This window comes from Podarcis vaucheri, assembly GCF_965113315.1.
Source record: "Podarcis vaucheri genome assembly, chromosome: 7".
Classification (NCBI taxonomy): domain Eukaryota; kingdom Metazoa; phylum Chordata; class Lepidosauria; order Squamata; family Lacertidae; genus Podarcis; species Podarcis vaucheri.
In genome coordinates, this window is record NC_138765.1 from 90,724,034 (window position 1) to 90,733,725 (window position 9,692).

The following is a 9,692-nucleotide window of genomic DNA, read 5'->3' on the forward strand; positions in this document are numbered from 1 at the left end:
CATGGATTTCTGAAAAATAAGTCATGTCAGACTAACCTGATCTCGTTTTTTGACAGAACCACAAGCCTGGTAGATGAAGGGAATGCAGTGGATGTAGCCTACCTTGATTTCAGCAAGGCATTTGAAAAGGTGCCCCATGATATTCTTGTAAAGAAGCTGGTAAAATGTGGTCTTGACTATGCTACCACTCAGTGGATTTGTAACTGGCTGACTGACCGAACCCAAAGGGTGCTCATCAATGGTTCCTCTTCATCCTGGAGAAGAGTGACTAGTGGGGTGCCACAGGGTTCTGTCTTGATCAACGACTTGGATGATGGACTCAAGGGCATCCTGATCAAATTTGCAGATGACACCAAACTGGGAGGGGTGGCTAACACCCCAGAGGACAGGATCACACTTCAAAACGACCTTGACAGATTAGAGAACTGGGCAAAAACAAACAAGATGAATTTTAACAGGGAGAAATGTAAAGTATTGCACTTGGGCAAAAAAAAATGAGAGGCACAAATACAAGATGGGTGACACCTGGCTTGAGAGCAGTACATGCGAAAAGGATCTAGGAGTCTTGGTTGACCACAAACTTGACATGAGCCAACAGTGTGACGCGGCAGCTAAAAAAGCCAATGCAATTCTGGGCTGCATCAACAGGAGTATAGCATCTAGATCAAGGGAAGTAATAGTGTCACTGTATTCTGCTCTGGTCAGACCTCACCTGGAGCACTGTGTCCAGTTCTGGGCACCACAGTTCAAGAAGGACACTGACAAACTGGAACGTGTCCAGAGGAGGGCAACCAAAATGGTCAAAGGCCTGGAAACGATGCCTTATGAGGAACGGCTAAGGGAGCTGGGCATGTTTAGCCTGGAGAAGAGGAGGTTAAGGGGTGATATGATAGCCATGTTCAAATATATAAAAGGATGTGACATAGAGGAGGGAGAAAGGTTGTTTTCTGCTGCTCCAGAGAAGCGGACACGGAGCAATGGATCCAAACTACAAGAAAGAAGATTCCACCTAAACATTAGGAAGAACTTCCTGACAGTAAGAGCTGTTCGACAGTGGAATTTGCTGCCAAGGAGTGTGGTGGAGTCTCCTACTTTGGAGGTCTTTAAGCAGAGGCTTGACAACCATATGTCAGGAGTGCTCTGATGGAGTTTCCTGCTTGGCAGGGGGTTGGACTCGATGGCCCTTGTGGTCTCTTCCAACTGTATGATTCTATGATTCTATGACTCTCCCACGCACTGGACCTCTTGGGAAGGAGGCACATGAAGAAGGGCCTCAGAAGGTGATTGTAGGGTCCGGGGAGTGTCTTGCTTTGGGGGGTCAGATCCCTCCCACGGTGGCAGCCAAGAGGCAGAGAAAGGATAAAAGTTCTTACCAAGCAATTTATTCAGTAATTCACAAAGCGTGACAAAGGAATGCAGTCTTCCCTAAATAATGGCATTGCTCCAAGTAAAGTCCCCTCCCCTCCAGGTCTCCCCTATTCTACGTCACTCCTGCATCGGCTTATCTGAGCTGTCTGACTCTGCGCTCTCTGTTCTGCTACCCTCGATGCCCACCTGGCCCCGGAAGGGGGCTGGTCAGGAATCCTTACCAAGGACACTGAGTCTGTCAGCTGTCTCTCCCCTGGTGCTGCTGCTTCTTCTGCTCTTCCTCTCCCAATATTTCCCAGCTTCTCCCCTCTGCAGCCTCTCAGTTATGCCCTTCTGCAAACCACTGTTCTAAATCTATACTGCCCTCCTGTTCTCAGGCTGGTTCAGGAGAAGGGGGGGTCCCCACCATTCCTCCTTAGTCCAGCCCCTGACCAGTAGGAGAGAGTCAGTCCTTGGTATTGTGATCCTGAGCCCTTTAAGGCTGGCACACAGCAACACAAGCAACAGGCAATTCCTGCACTCTTCTCCATCCAAACAAACACTTTTTTTTAAAAAAAAGGAAAGTAGCCGCTTGTCACTCCTGCATGTGGCAGTGAACAATTAGAGCAGTGAGCATGACATATACACCCCTTTCCAAAAACTCCTGTATGGCTAGAGCAGCTGCCTGGCCAGGATGTGGCAAACCAGCCCTGGCACCCCTCCCTGCTTTTCAAAAGCCCCTGCCTACAAGAGAATGTCTCCTGCTCCTTTTTGTTAAGCAGCAAAGCAAAGAGAAGGCAAATGGGAATGACACCTTTCAGGTCTCCCACTTTTTCAAAAGGCAGCCCAAGCAGGGGAAGTGAAATGGCCTCAACACTTCTCCCACCCTTTGGGATGATGCAGAAGGATGCCCAGGCTTCCATCAGAGTTGCCACTGCTGCAAACCGTAGGAAGGAAAAACAAAGAAGCTGTGATCCTACTTCTGCTAATGGTAAGACATGCTGGACATTTCCTCCTCTCCCTGGAGAAATTCAATGAAATCCCACTTTCTCTGCCCATAAATAAGCTGGAGGAGTTTTAAAGACTGTTGCTCAAAGCTCTGTTTCAAATATTCCTGAAGAGGCTTCTGTTGCCATTCTTCAAAATGAACACAAACTAAAGTCTGAAGCGAATATTTTCTTCTCGTTAACTTTTTTTTTTTTGACACATTAGTACACCAGAACTGCAACATGAAGGAGGCATCTCCTCAGCTTCATCTCTGGCCCCATATCTGCATACATTTGGGAGGCAGATTCCCTGGAGTCACTTGCAAGGAACAGCCCTTGGAGAAGCAGCTGTGTCTTAGCTGGAAGGATTTGTGCATCGAAAAGCCAGGATGGTAAGCAGAATTGTAATAATAATAATAATAATAATAATAATAATAATAATATGCCACCCATCTGGATTGTCCCAGCCACTCTGAGCACCTTACAACAAATTATGGTTTTATGTGTTAGTGTATCCAACAGTTTCTTACAATTGGATCTTGTAAAATGCTGGAAAAGTTGCAGTGGAAAGGCAGATTTACACGGATCAGCAGTGAAAGGATAAGGTGCTTGAACGTTTCTCTGTCCTCTTTGACCTTTGGACCATCTACTGTCTGCCCTGCATTCATCCTGTGCCTGCAGACCTTTCATGGTTTCCTGGTGGTTTCTTTGGAACTTTGCAGAGGATTGGTTTGGGTTTTTAATAAAAACTAGATTTTAGAAGTAGGCTTCTGAAAACCTTTACAAATCAAGTTAACTAGCATAACATTTCTGAGTGCAGAATTCATTTTTTCTTGGGAGGGGAGTCACAAATACACCCAACACAGATTCTGGGTATTTTGGAGTGGCAATTCTGTGCCATTTTTTAAAAATGCTCAGTCTCTCAGTATTAGCCTCAACACAAGTTTGCAGAGGCCCAGTTTGAGGGCCGGAGTGGGGGCAGTTCAGAGACCTGGGGCAGCAGCTGCGGCTGCCCAGAGGACTCCCAAGGAGGGGGAAGAAGAGAGGAGGCTGAGGGAACCCTCCACAAGGGAGGGGTGAGGGGCTACCGGCTCTGCAGGCAAGAGGTGACACAACTGGGCTCCTGAGCCCCACAGGAGTCCGCAGAAATAATGTAGTTGATCAAGGGAGCTGTGGACTCAAAAAGGTTGAAAACCTCTGCTCTAGCCAATTATCCCAAACTGTCTTTGACGCTGAAAAAAAGACACACAAACACAGTATAGCTCAACTCCTGTTTCTTGGGTAGCTCACTGACAGTGCCAGAATGAGGCTGGTGTAGGCAGTTCCCCCACCCAGGTCTCCAAGCTGAGCGGGTGAAACGTATTAATAATAAAACCTATATTTATACGGGTACCTACTCAAAGTTAAACCCTGGGTTATTGAGTTGCTGCAGCTATGACATATCGCACTTGAGAGCATGCACTGAATGGAAGGCAGGAGGCAGAAGGATGCCAAATGAATCTTTGGGGCGCCAAATTTTGTCCTCGCTCCGGGCGCCATATTCCTAAAGTCTGCCCCTGCCACTGAGTGCGATGCCTTTTTGTGCACCTCAATGGAGCTGAAGTTCCTCCTCCTTGTGCTTGTTTTTCAGAAAGATCTCCTCAGCCTGACTGTCCTCTGTTTCAGCCTGGCTTCCTGCTGTGGATTCTGCTTCCAAGAAGTGCATAAAATAAGGGTTAGAAATGGTAAGGCTACAGTGGGTGACTACCTGTTCCTTTTGTTAGGGAGATTGCTGGCCAGTGGTCCTTAAGGGCCCATGTGGGGTGGTCAGTTTACTAAAGACAGTCCTCTATCTGGAGGGGGTCAGGGGCAGTTCTCTAGATGAAGAAGCCCTCTTTTGGAAGCAATGGCTGGTCCAAGATCAGTTCAAAGAAAAATTAGAGCAGGGGCCCTGAAGTTGCTCACCAACAATGAGCACCTAGGAAGCCAACCAGTTAGCCATACATATACATTGCACCTATACATACACAATAGCAGGTGCAAAGTTTGTGCAAATCTGTGCCCTCTGTTAGTAATGTCTTTCCTCTTTTTTGTGATCCATTAGTGGCCACTCATTGATATATCTTTAGAGGAGCAAACTGTTAGATCAGGGGTCAGCAAACTTTTTCAGCCGTGGGCCGGTCCATCGTCCCTCAGACCATGTGGTGGGCCGGACTGTATTTTGAAAAAAAATATGAACAAATTCCTATGCCCCACAAATAACCCAGAGATTCATTTCAAATAAAAGGACACATTCTACTCATGTAAAAAGATGCTGGTTCCTGGACCGTCCACAGGCCGGAGTGAGAAGGCAATTGGGCCGCATCCAGCCCCTGGGCCTTAGGTTGCCTACCCCTGTGTTAGATGGTTTCCTGTTGATAAAGAGATGCCCTTGAATGTGCCAAGGTCAGAGGCAGTGTCCCTCTGAACAGCACTCCACGCCACCCAGTGCAGGCATGGGGGGGGGGAGCGAGGGGTGAAGGACAAATGAAGCCCACCCAGCCCCCGCCAGAGTGACACCAGCCCCAAGTGGCATGGCTGTTGCACCCCCCTCCCCAGCTCCGAACCTTGTGAGGCTCACACAAGGCTGGGATTGAAGGGCGCATGGTTGCCGCGTCCCCGCACCCCCTCCCTGAGCAGCCTTGCAAAGCTCGGATCGAGGGAGGGCGGCACAAGAAGGGCGCAACAGCCATGGCATGCTGGGGGGCCTGCACTGGGGCACCTGCTTCACACCCCTTCAGAAACCTGCGCCCAGGGCCAGGGCCCCTCTGGCTCTTCAATCTGCAGAGTTCATTTTATTTATTTATTTAGAGAGAGAGAGCGTGCAAGTTTTTAGCATTTGTAGAAACTGAGATCAACATGTCCGCAGACGTATTAATCATTTTATTGCTTGCTGGGGTCCTTTTGGAGAAAGGATGAGATATAAACAAAATAAAAAAATAAAATAAAATGATATGCAGGTGCTATTCTCATCATTTTTAAAAAAGTGAAAAGCTTACCTACTCCTACCTTTCAGTTATTTATTTTATTTGGAGTATTTGCTTTGCTCTCATCTCTCTCTTGAAAAAAATCCAATGGACATCAGTAGGAGTTCCTATCTCCAAGTCTCACTTTTCCCCCATAGATCACTTTATTTTGGTCATTCCATTGCCTGCTGGTAGGTGGAGGGGCTTGGTGGAACCTTGACCAGTTAGGCAAGAGTGGGAGATGGATGAGGTCCCCCCTGCACAATTCTTTAAGGTGCCATATATTATCCCCATGTCTCTTTGTGACTATGGCCTGGTTCAGATGCTCAGTGGCCCTGGCAGGATTGCCTGTGTCTGAGGCCACTGCCATTTGCACATGCTCACATCATCTTAGAAACATGGCTCTGTGAATACAACTGCATATCTCAGCCCCACGGAGGCCTGAGGATTCTCCTGATGAGGCTCCATGCTCCCTCACATGGGGCAAACAAAGGAGCATGTGAGATATTTGTGCAACAGGCATCATTTTGAATACAGTTATCTTGTGTCTGGTTTCCCTGTTTGATGCTAACATGATAAAAAAGCAACAACAGCTCCATAAAGGAAGCAGCGGAAAGTTTCTTTCTTGTTTCCTTTTCAAACAAAGAAGCTCGTCTTATTTCTCTAGCAAGTGTCCTTCATGCATTCCATGGCAGTATCTGTTTCACAGGTTAAGCCTGGGAATGTGAGAGCTATTATGTAGATTCCTGGTGACATAAGCCTTCTTTCATGAAACCCATTTCCCTTGCCTTAAAATTCCCTGGTGTCCAGGGGATCCCCGACACTGAGAGCATGTTATATATAAAAAATAGCTAGTAAATCATTGCATCACATAGCAAGGAAGTGTATACGCTGTGTTTAGAACCCCACAACCTGATTCCCTTTTGCCTATCAGGTGTTTAGTGGGGTGCATCTGAAAGGGGGAAAAGGTTTGACTTTGTGCAAAGTGTGCAATTACCGTACATTTCCTGGGTAATTACATTTCCTGGGTTTCATTGATACTTGGAGATTGATGCTATTGCCAAGGAGATTGGTGGGATTTCTTCTCCCCCACCCCAGGTGAACTCCTGCGTCCAAGTGAGTGTACGGATATATATGACGGGAGCCAGCATCCATTGGGAACTGCCTGGAATACAGCTGAGTGCATGCGATGTGAATGCAAGGAAGGAGGAATGGAATGCTGTGCCAGGTAGGCAAAAACCCTGAGTGGGATTGGATTCATTCACCCTTTTGAAAGTAGGGTATTAGGAGTGGAAGCAGCAGCCCCTCTCTCCCGCTGCACATAGGGCAGGGCCTTTAGAAGTGGGAGATCAACAGTAGGTAGCTCCAGAACCAGCTAATTTTAGCTTTGCCTCCATGTTGCTTCCTGCTGAGTTTTGCTGAGACGAAGGAGGAGGAAGCTGCCAAGGCAGTGCCACCCCTGGACTGATTTGCAAGTAGGCAGGCAGGTTTGGTCAGACTGAGGTGGGTGGGTCAGGGCATTTGCCCTAATGGACCAGCCTCCACCAGGCAGGGCAAAGAGCAGTTGGAAGGAGAGCTTGTAGCCTCTGTAGGCGGGTGGAGATTTCTGCCATCATTTGAGAGGGTAGCACATGCCCAGCTCTGACGATAATTCTGCATATGGATCCAAACAGTTCCTTCCTTAGTATTCCTCAAAAAAGAAACAACAAGCCCTGATACCCTCAGCATCATAGGAAGCTGCCTTATACAGAGTCAGACCATCGGTCCATTTACAGTGCTCAGCACTGCCTGCTGTGACTGGCACTGGCTTTGCAGGGTTTCAGGCGGGGGCCCAGGTAGGCTGGCCCTCCCTGGAGAGCCCCACAACCTCTTTTAGTGCTCAGCTCTGCTCCAGAAAGTACAAAGAGGGGTCTGAGCACAGTGCAGAGTCACTTTGCCTCACCATTGCAGGATAGTCCCTGGCCCTAAGCTAGTTGGGACTGTGTAGTTGACCGCCAACACTATGAATTGGAACCAGAAACAAACTGGAAGCCAATGCAACTGATGTATAACATGGTCTTAAAGACATACAGTACACCAGAAAGCAAAGCAACTGTTGCCTTTTGTCCAAAGCTGCAGTTTCTGAACATTCTCCCAGGGCAGCTCCAGGGAAAGCATGTTGTAGTCATTGAGCCAGGAGATGATGAGGTGATACAGGAATGAATGCAGGTGGTACATCAGCTGCAGGTGGGCAAAATGCTCCTGGGCACACCAGCCACCCAGGCATGCAGGAGCATTGCCGAATCCAGGAGCACTCCCCAAACTCTCTTGATAGACAGGGATGGGGAACTTTAAGATTGGGGGTCAAATGTGACCCTGCAGTTCTCTCTTTCTTACCCTCAGGACCCTGGCAAGGCTCATCCTGGTCATGTCCTGTACTCCTTTCAAGTGATGTTGCCTCTCTGAAATGGGACTTTGTTGTCTGGAAAGAGAAAAGTTCTGGCTTCTGCCTGGCTGGAACATAGCCTGTGATACAAAAGAAAGAGCCCCACCCTTTGCTCTGCGCACTTTAGCCACCACTAACTTGTGCCCCTCCCCAAGTTGCCCATTGGGGAATGCAGCCCTCAACTTGAAAAGGATTCTTCACCCTGTTGTAAATCCTTATTAAGTATCTTTATGAAAAGGTGGTCCATAAATGATTTAAAAATAGTTTTTTTTCTTTTTCTTTTCAGATATGGTGGCATTCTAGATGTTGTAGGATGCAAAGCAGTGATTGATCCAGAAACGTGCCAGTATAAGTTATATAAGCTTGATGACCCCACAACGCTGTGTGCCTATTAATTTCCAGAGGGTCCTGGCAGTGTCCTCCCTGGGAGTTCACTCTCTTTTGAGGTGGCCTCTGGACAGACCCACTTTGGGGACTGTTTTAAGCCTCACCTTCCATGTGTCTCACCTGCCGAACAGCGAAACAAGGGACCGGCTTGAATTTCATATTAACTTAATGCTTGCTAAATGCTAAAACAACAGCAGCAGATTCTCACTCCCAGTAGAGAACATAAGTGATCTTCAGTTGTGGGGATGGCTTTCAACCCAAGAGCCACATCCCCTCCACACAGGGCCAGTGGGGGGGGGGCAGAGGGACAAAGTTGGTGCAGCAATAGATGTGAACCTGACCTTTGTACCACAGGCTACATTCCAGTTCCACAAATCTAGGGTGTCTCCCCCATCTTCCCCACATATCTCTCTGAACAATACGGTTCAGAATCACATTCTTGCAGATCAAAGCATTTGAGGAGGGGGCAGAGCAGGGCCAGAGAGGGTGTGGCCTGAGAAGGAGACAGGATTCAGGGAGATCCTGACATGGGATGGATAGCGAGGCCTCCAGGGTTGCCTGGATCCCCCAGGCCTGCAGACCCACCACCACCACCTAAGGAACACTGACACCATTGGTTACCAGATATGAAGAAGAAGAAGAAGAAGAGTTTGGATTTGATATCCCGCCTTTCACTCCCCTTCAGGAGTCTCAAAGCGGCTAACATTCTCCTTTCCCTTCCTCCCCCACAACAAACACTCTGTGAGGTGAGTGGGGCTGGGAGACTTCACAGAAGTGTGACTGGCCCAAGGTCACCCAGCAGCTGCATGTGGAGGAGCGGAGACTTTATCACAGAAGAACATCTTGGAAACATTTTCAACTACAGTAGTCTGACTAGGAAAAACTGGCAGGGACATGTTAGGATACCTACAGCAAGTTCCTTTGCATGTTTACTTTGAAGTAAGTCCCCTCTGTTCCTTGTGGTGGAAGTGAAGAGAGTTGGACCTGGTTTCACAGCTCTCTGTGCAGAAGAGCACATTCCTCTGTGGCCTACCCTCATGCCCGATGCCCTCCTGTTTCTTTGCTACCGGAATAAAACAACTTGATTTGTAATTCAAGGCAGCCTTCACAACCTCCAATCTGTGTTGTAGTTAGCAATAAATATGGAGGAGGCAGTGGCATAGCGTGGGGGGTGCAGGGGGGGCCGGCCGCACCGGGCGCAACATCTGGGGGTTAGGGTTAGGGGGCGCAAATCCACAGGTTAGGGGGCGCAAATTACTTGCCTTGCCCCGGGTGCTGACAACCCACGCTACGCCACTGGGAGGAGGGGAAGTCAGGTAAAAGCCAAACTTGCTCTGTTGTTTCAGCTGTAGCAGGAGAATGAAAGCAAATCCCCACCCTATAGTTAAAGCACATTCAATGCACACAGCTGCCCCCCCCCCAAGAATCCTGGGAACTGTAGTCCCCCCCCCCTCACAGAGCTATACAGTAGGACATTGGAAAAGAAGCAAAGAAAATAAAGGGACTGTCTGGATGCTGTTATGTTTCTCATTTCTATAGTGAACGAATAAAAGCTAATCTTCA

At 48.2% G+C, this 9,692-nt stretch overlaps 2 long non-coding RNA genes across 2 annotated transcripts; both read left to right on the top strand.

Annotated features, from left to right (window-relative positions):
* The first annotated feature begins 2,198 nt into the window (after positions 1-2,198).
* Positions 2,199-8,760, top strand: LOC309536670. The gene is made up of 5 exons (XR_014221688.1): positions 2,199-2,338; positions 2,560-2,725; positions 3,964-4,057; positions 6,416-6,545; positions 8,029-8,760. It is a non-coding gene; the product is annotated as an uncharacterized lncRNA (long non-coding RNA).
* A 195-nt stretch (positions 8,761-8,955) lies between these two features.
* LOC309538282 lies at positions 8,956-9,692 on the top strand. The gene is made up of 2 exons (XR_014222155.1): positions 8,956-9,280; positions 9,436-9,692. It is a non-coding gene; the product is annotated as an uncharacterized lncRNA (long non-coding RNA).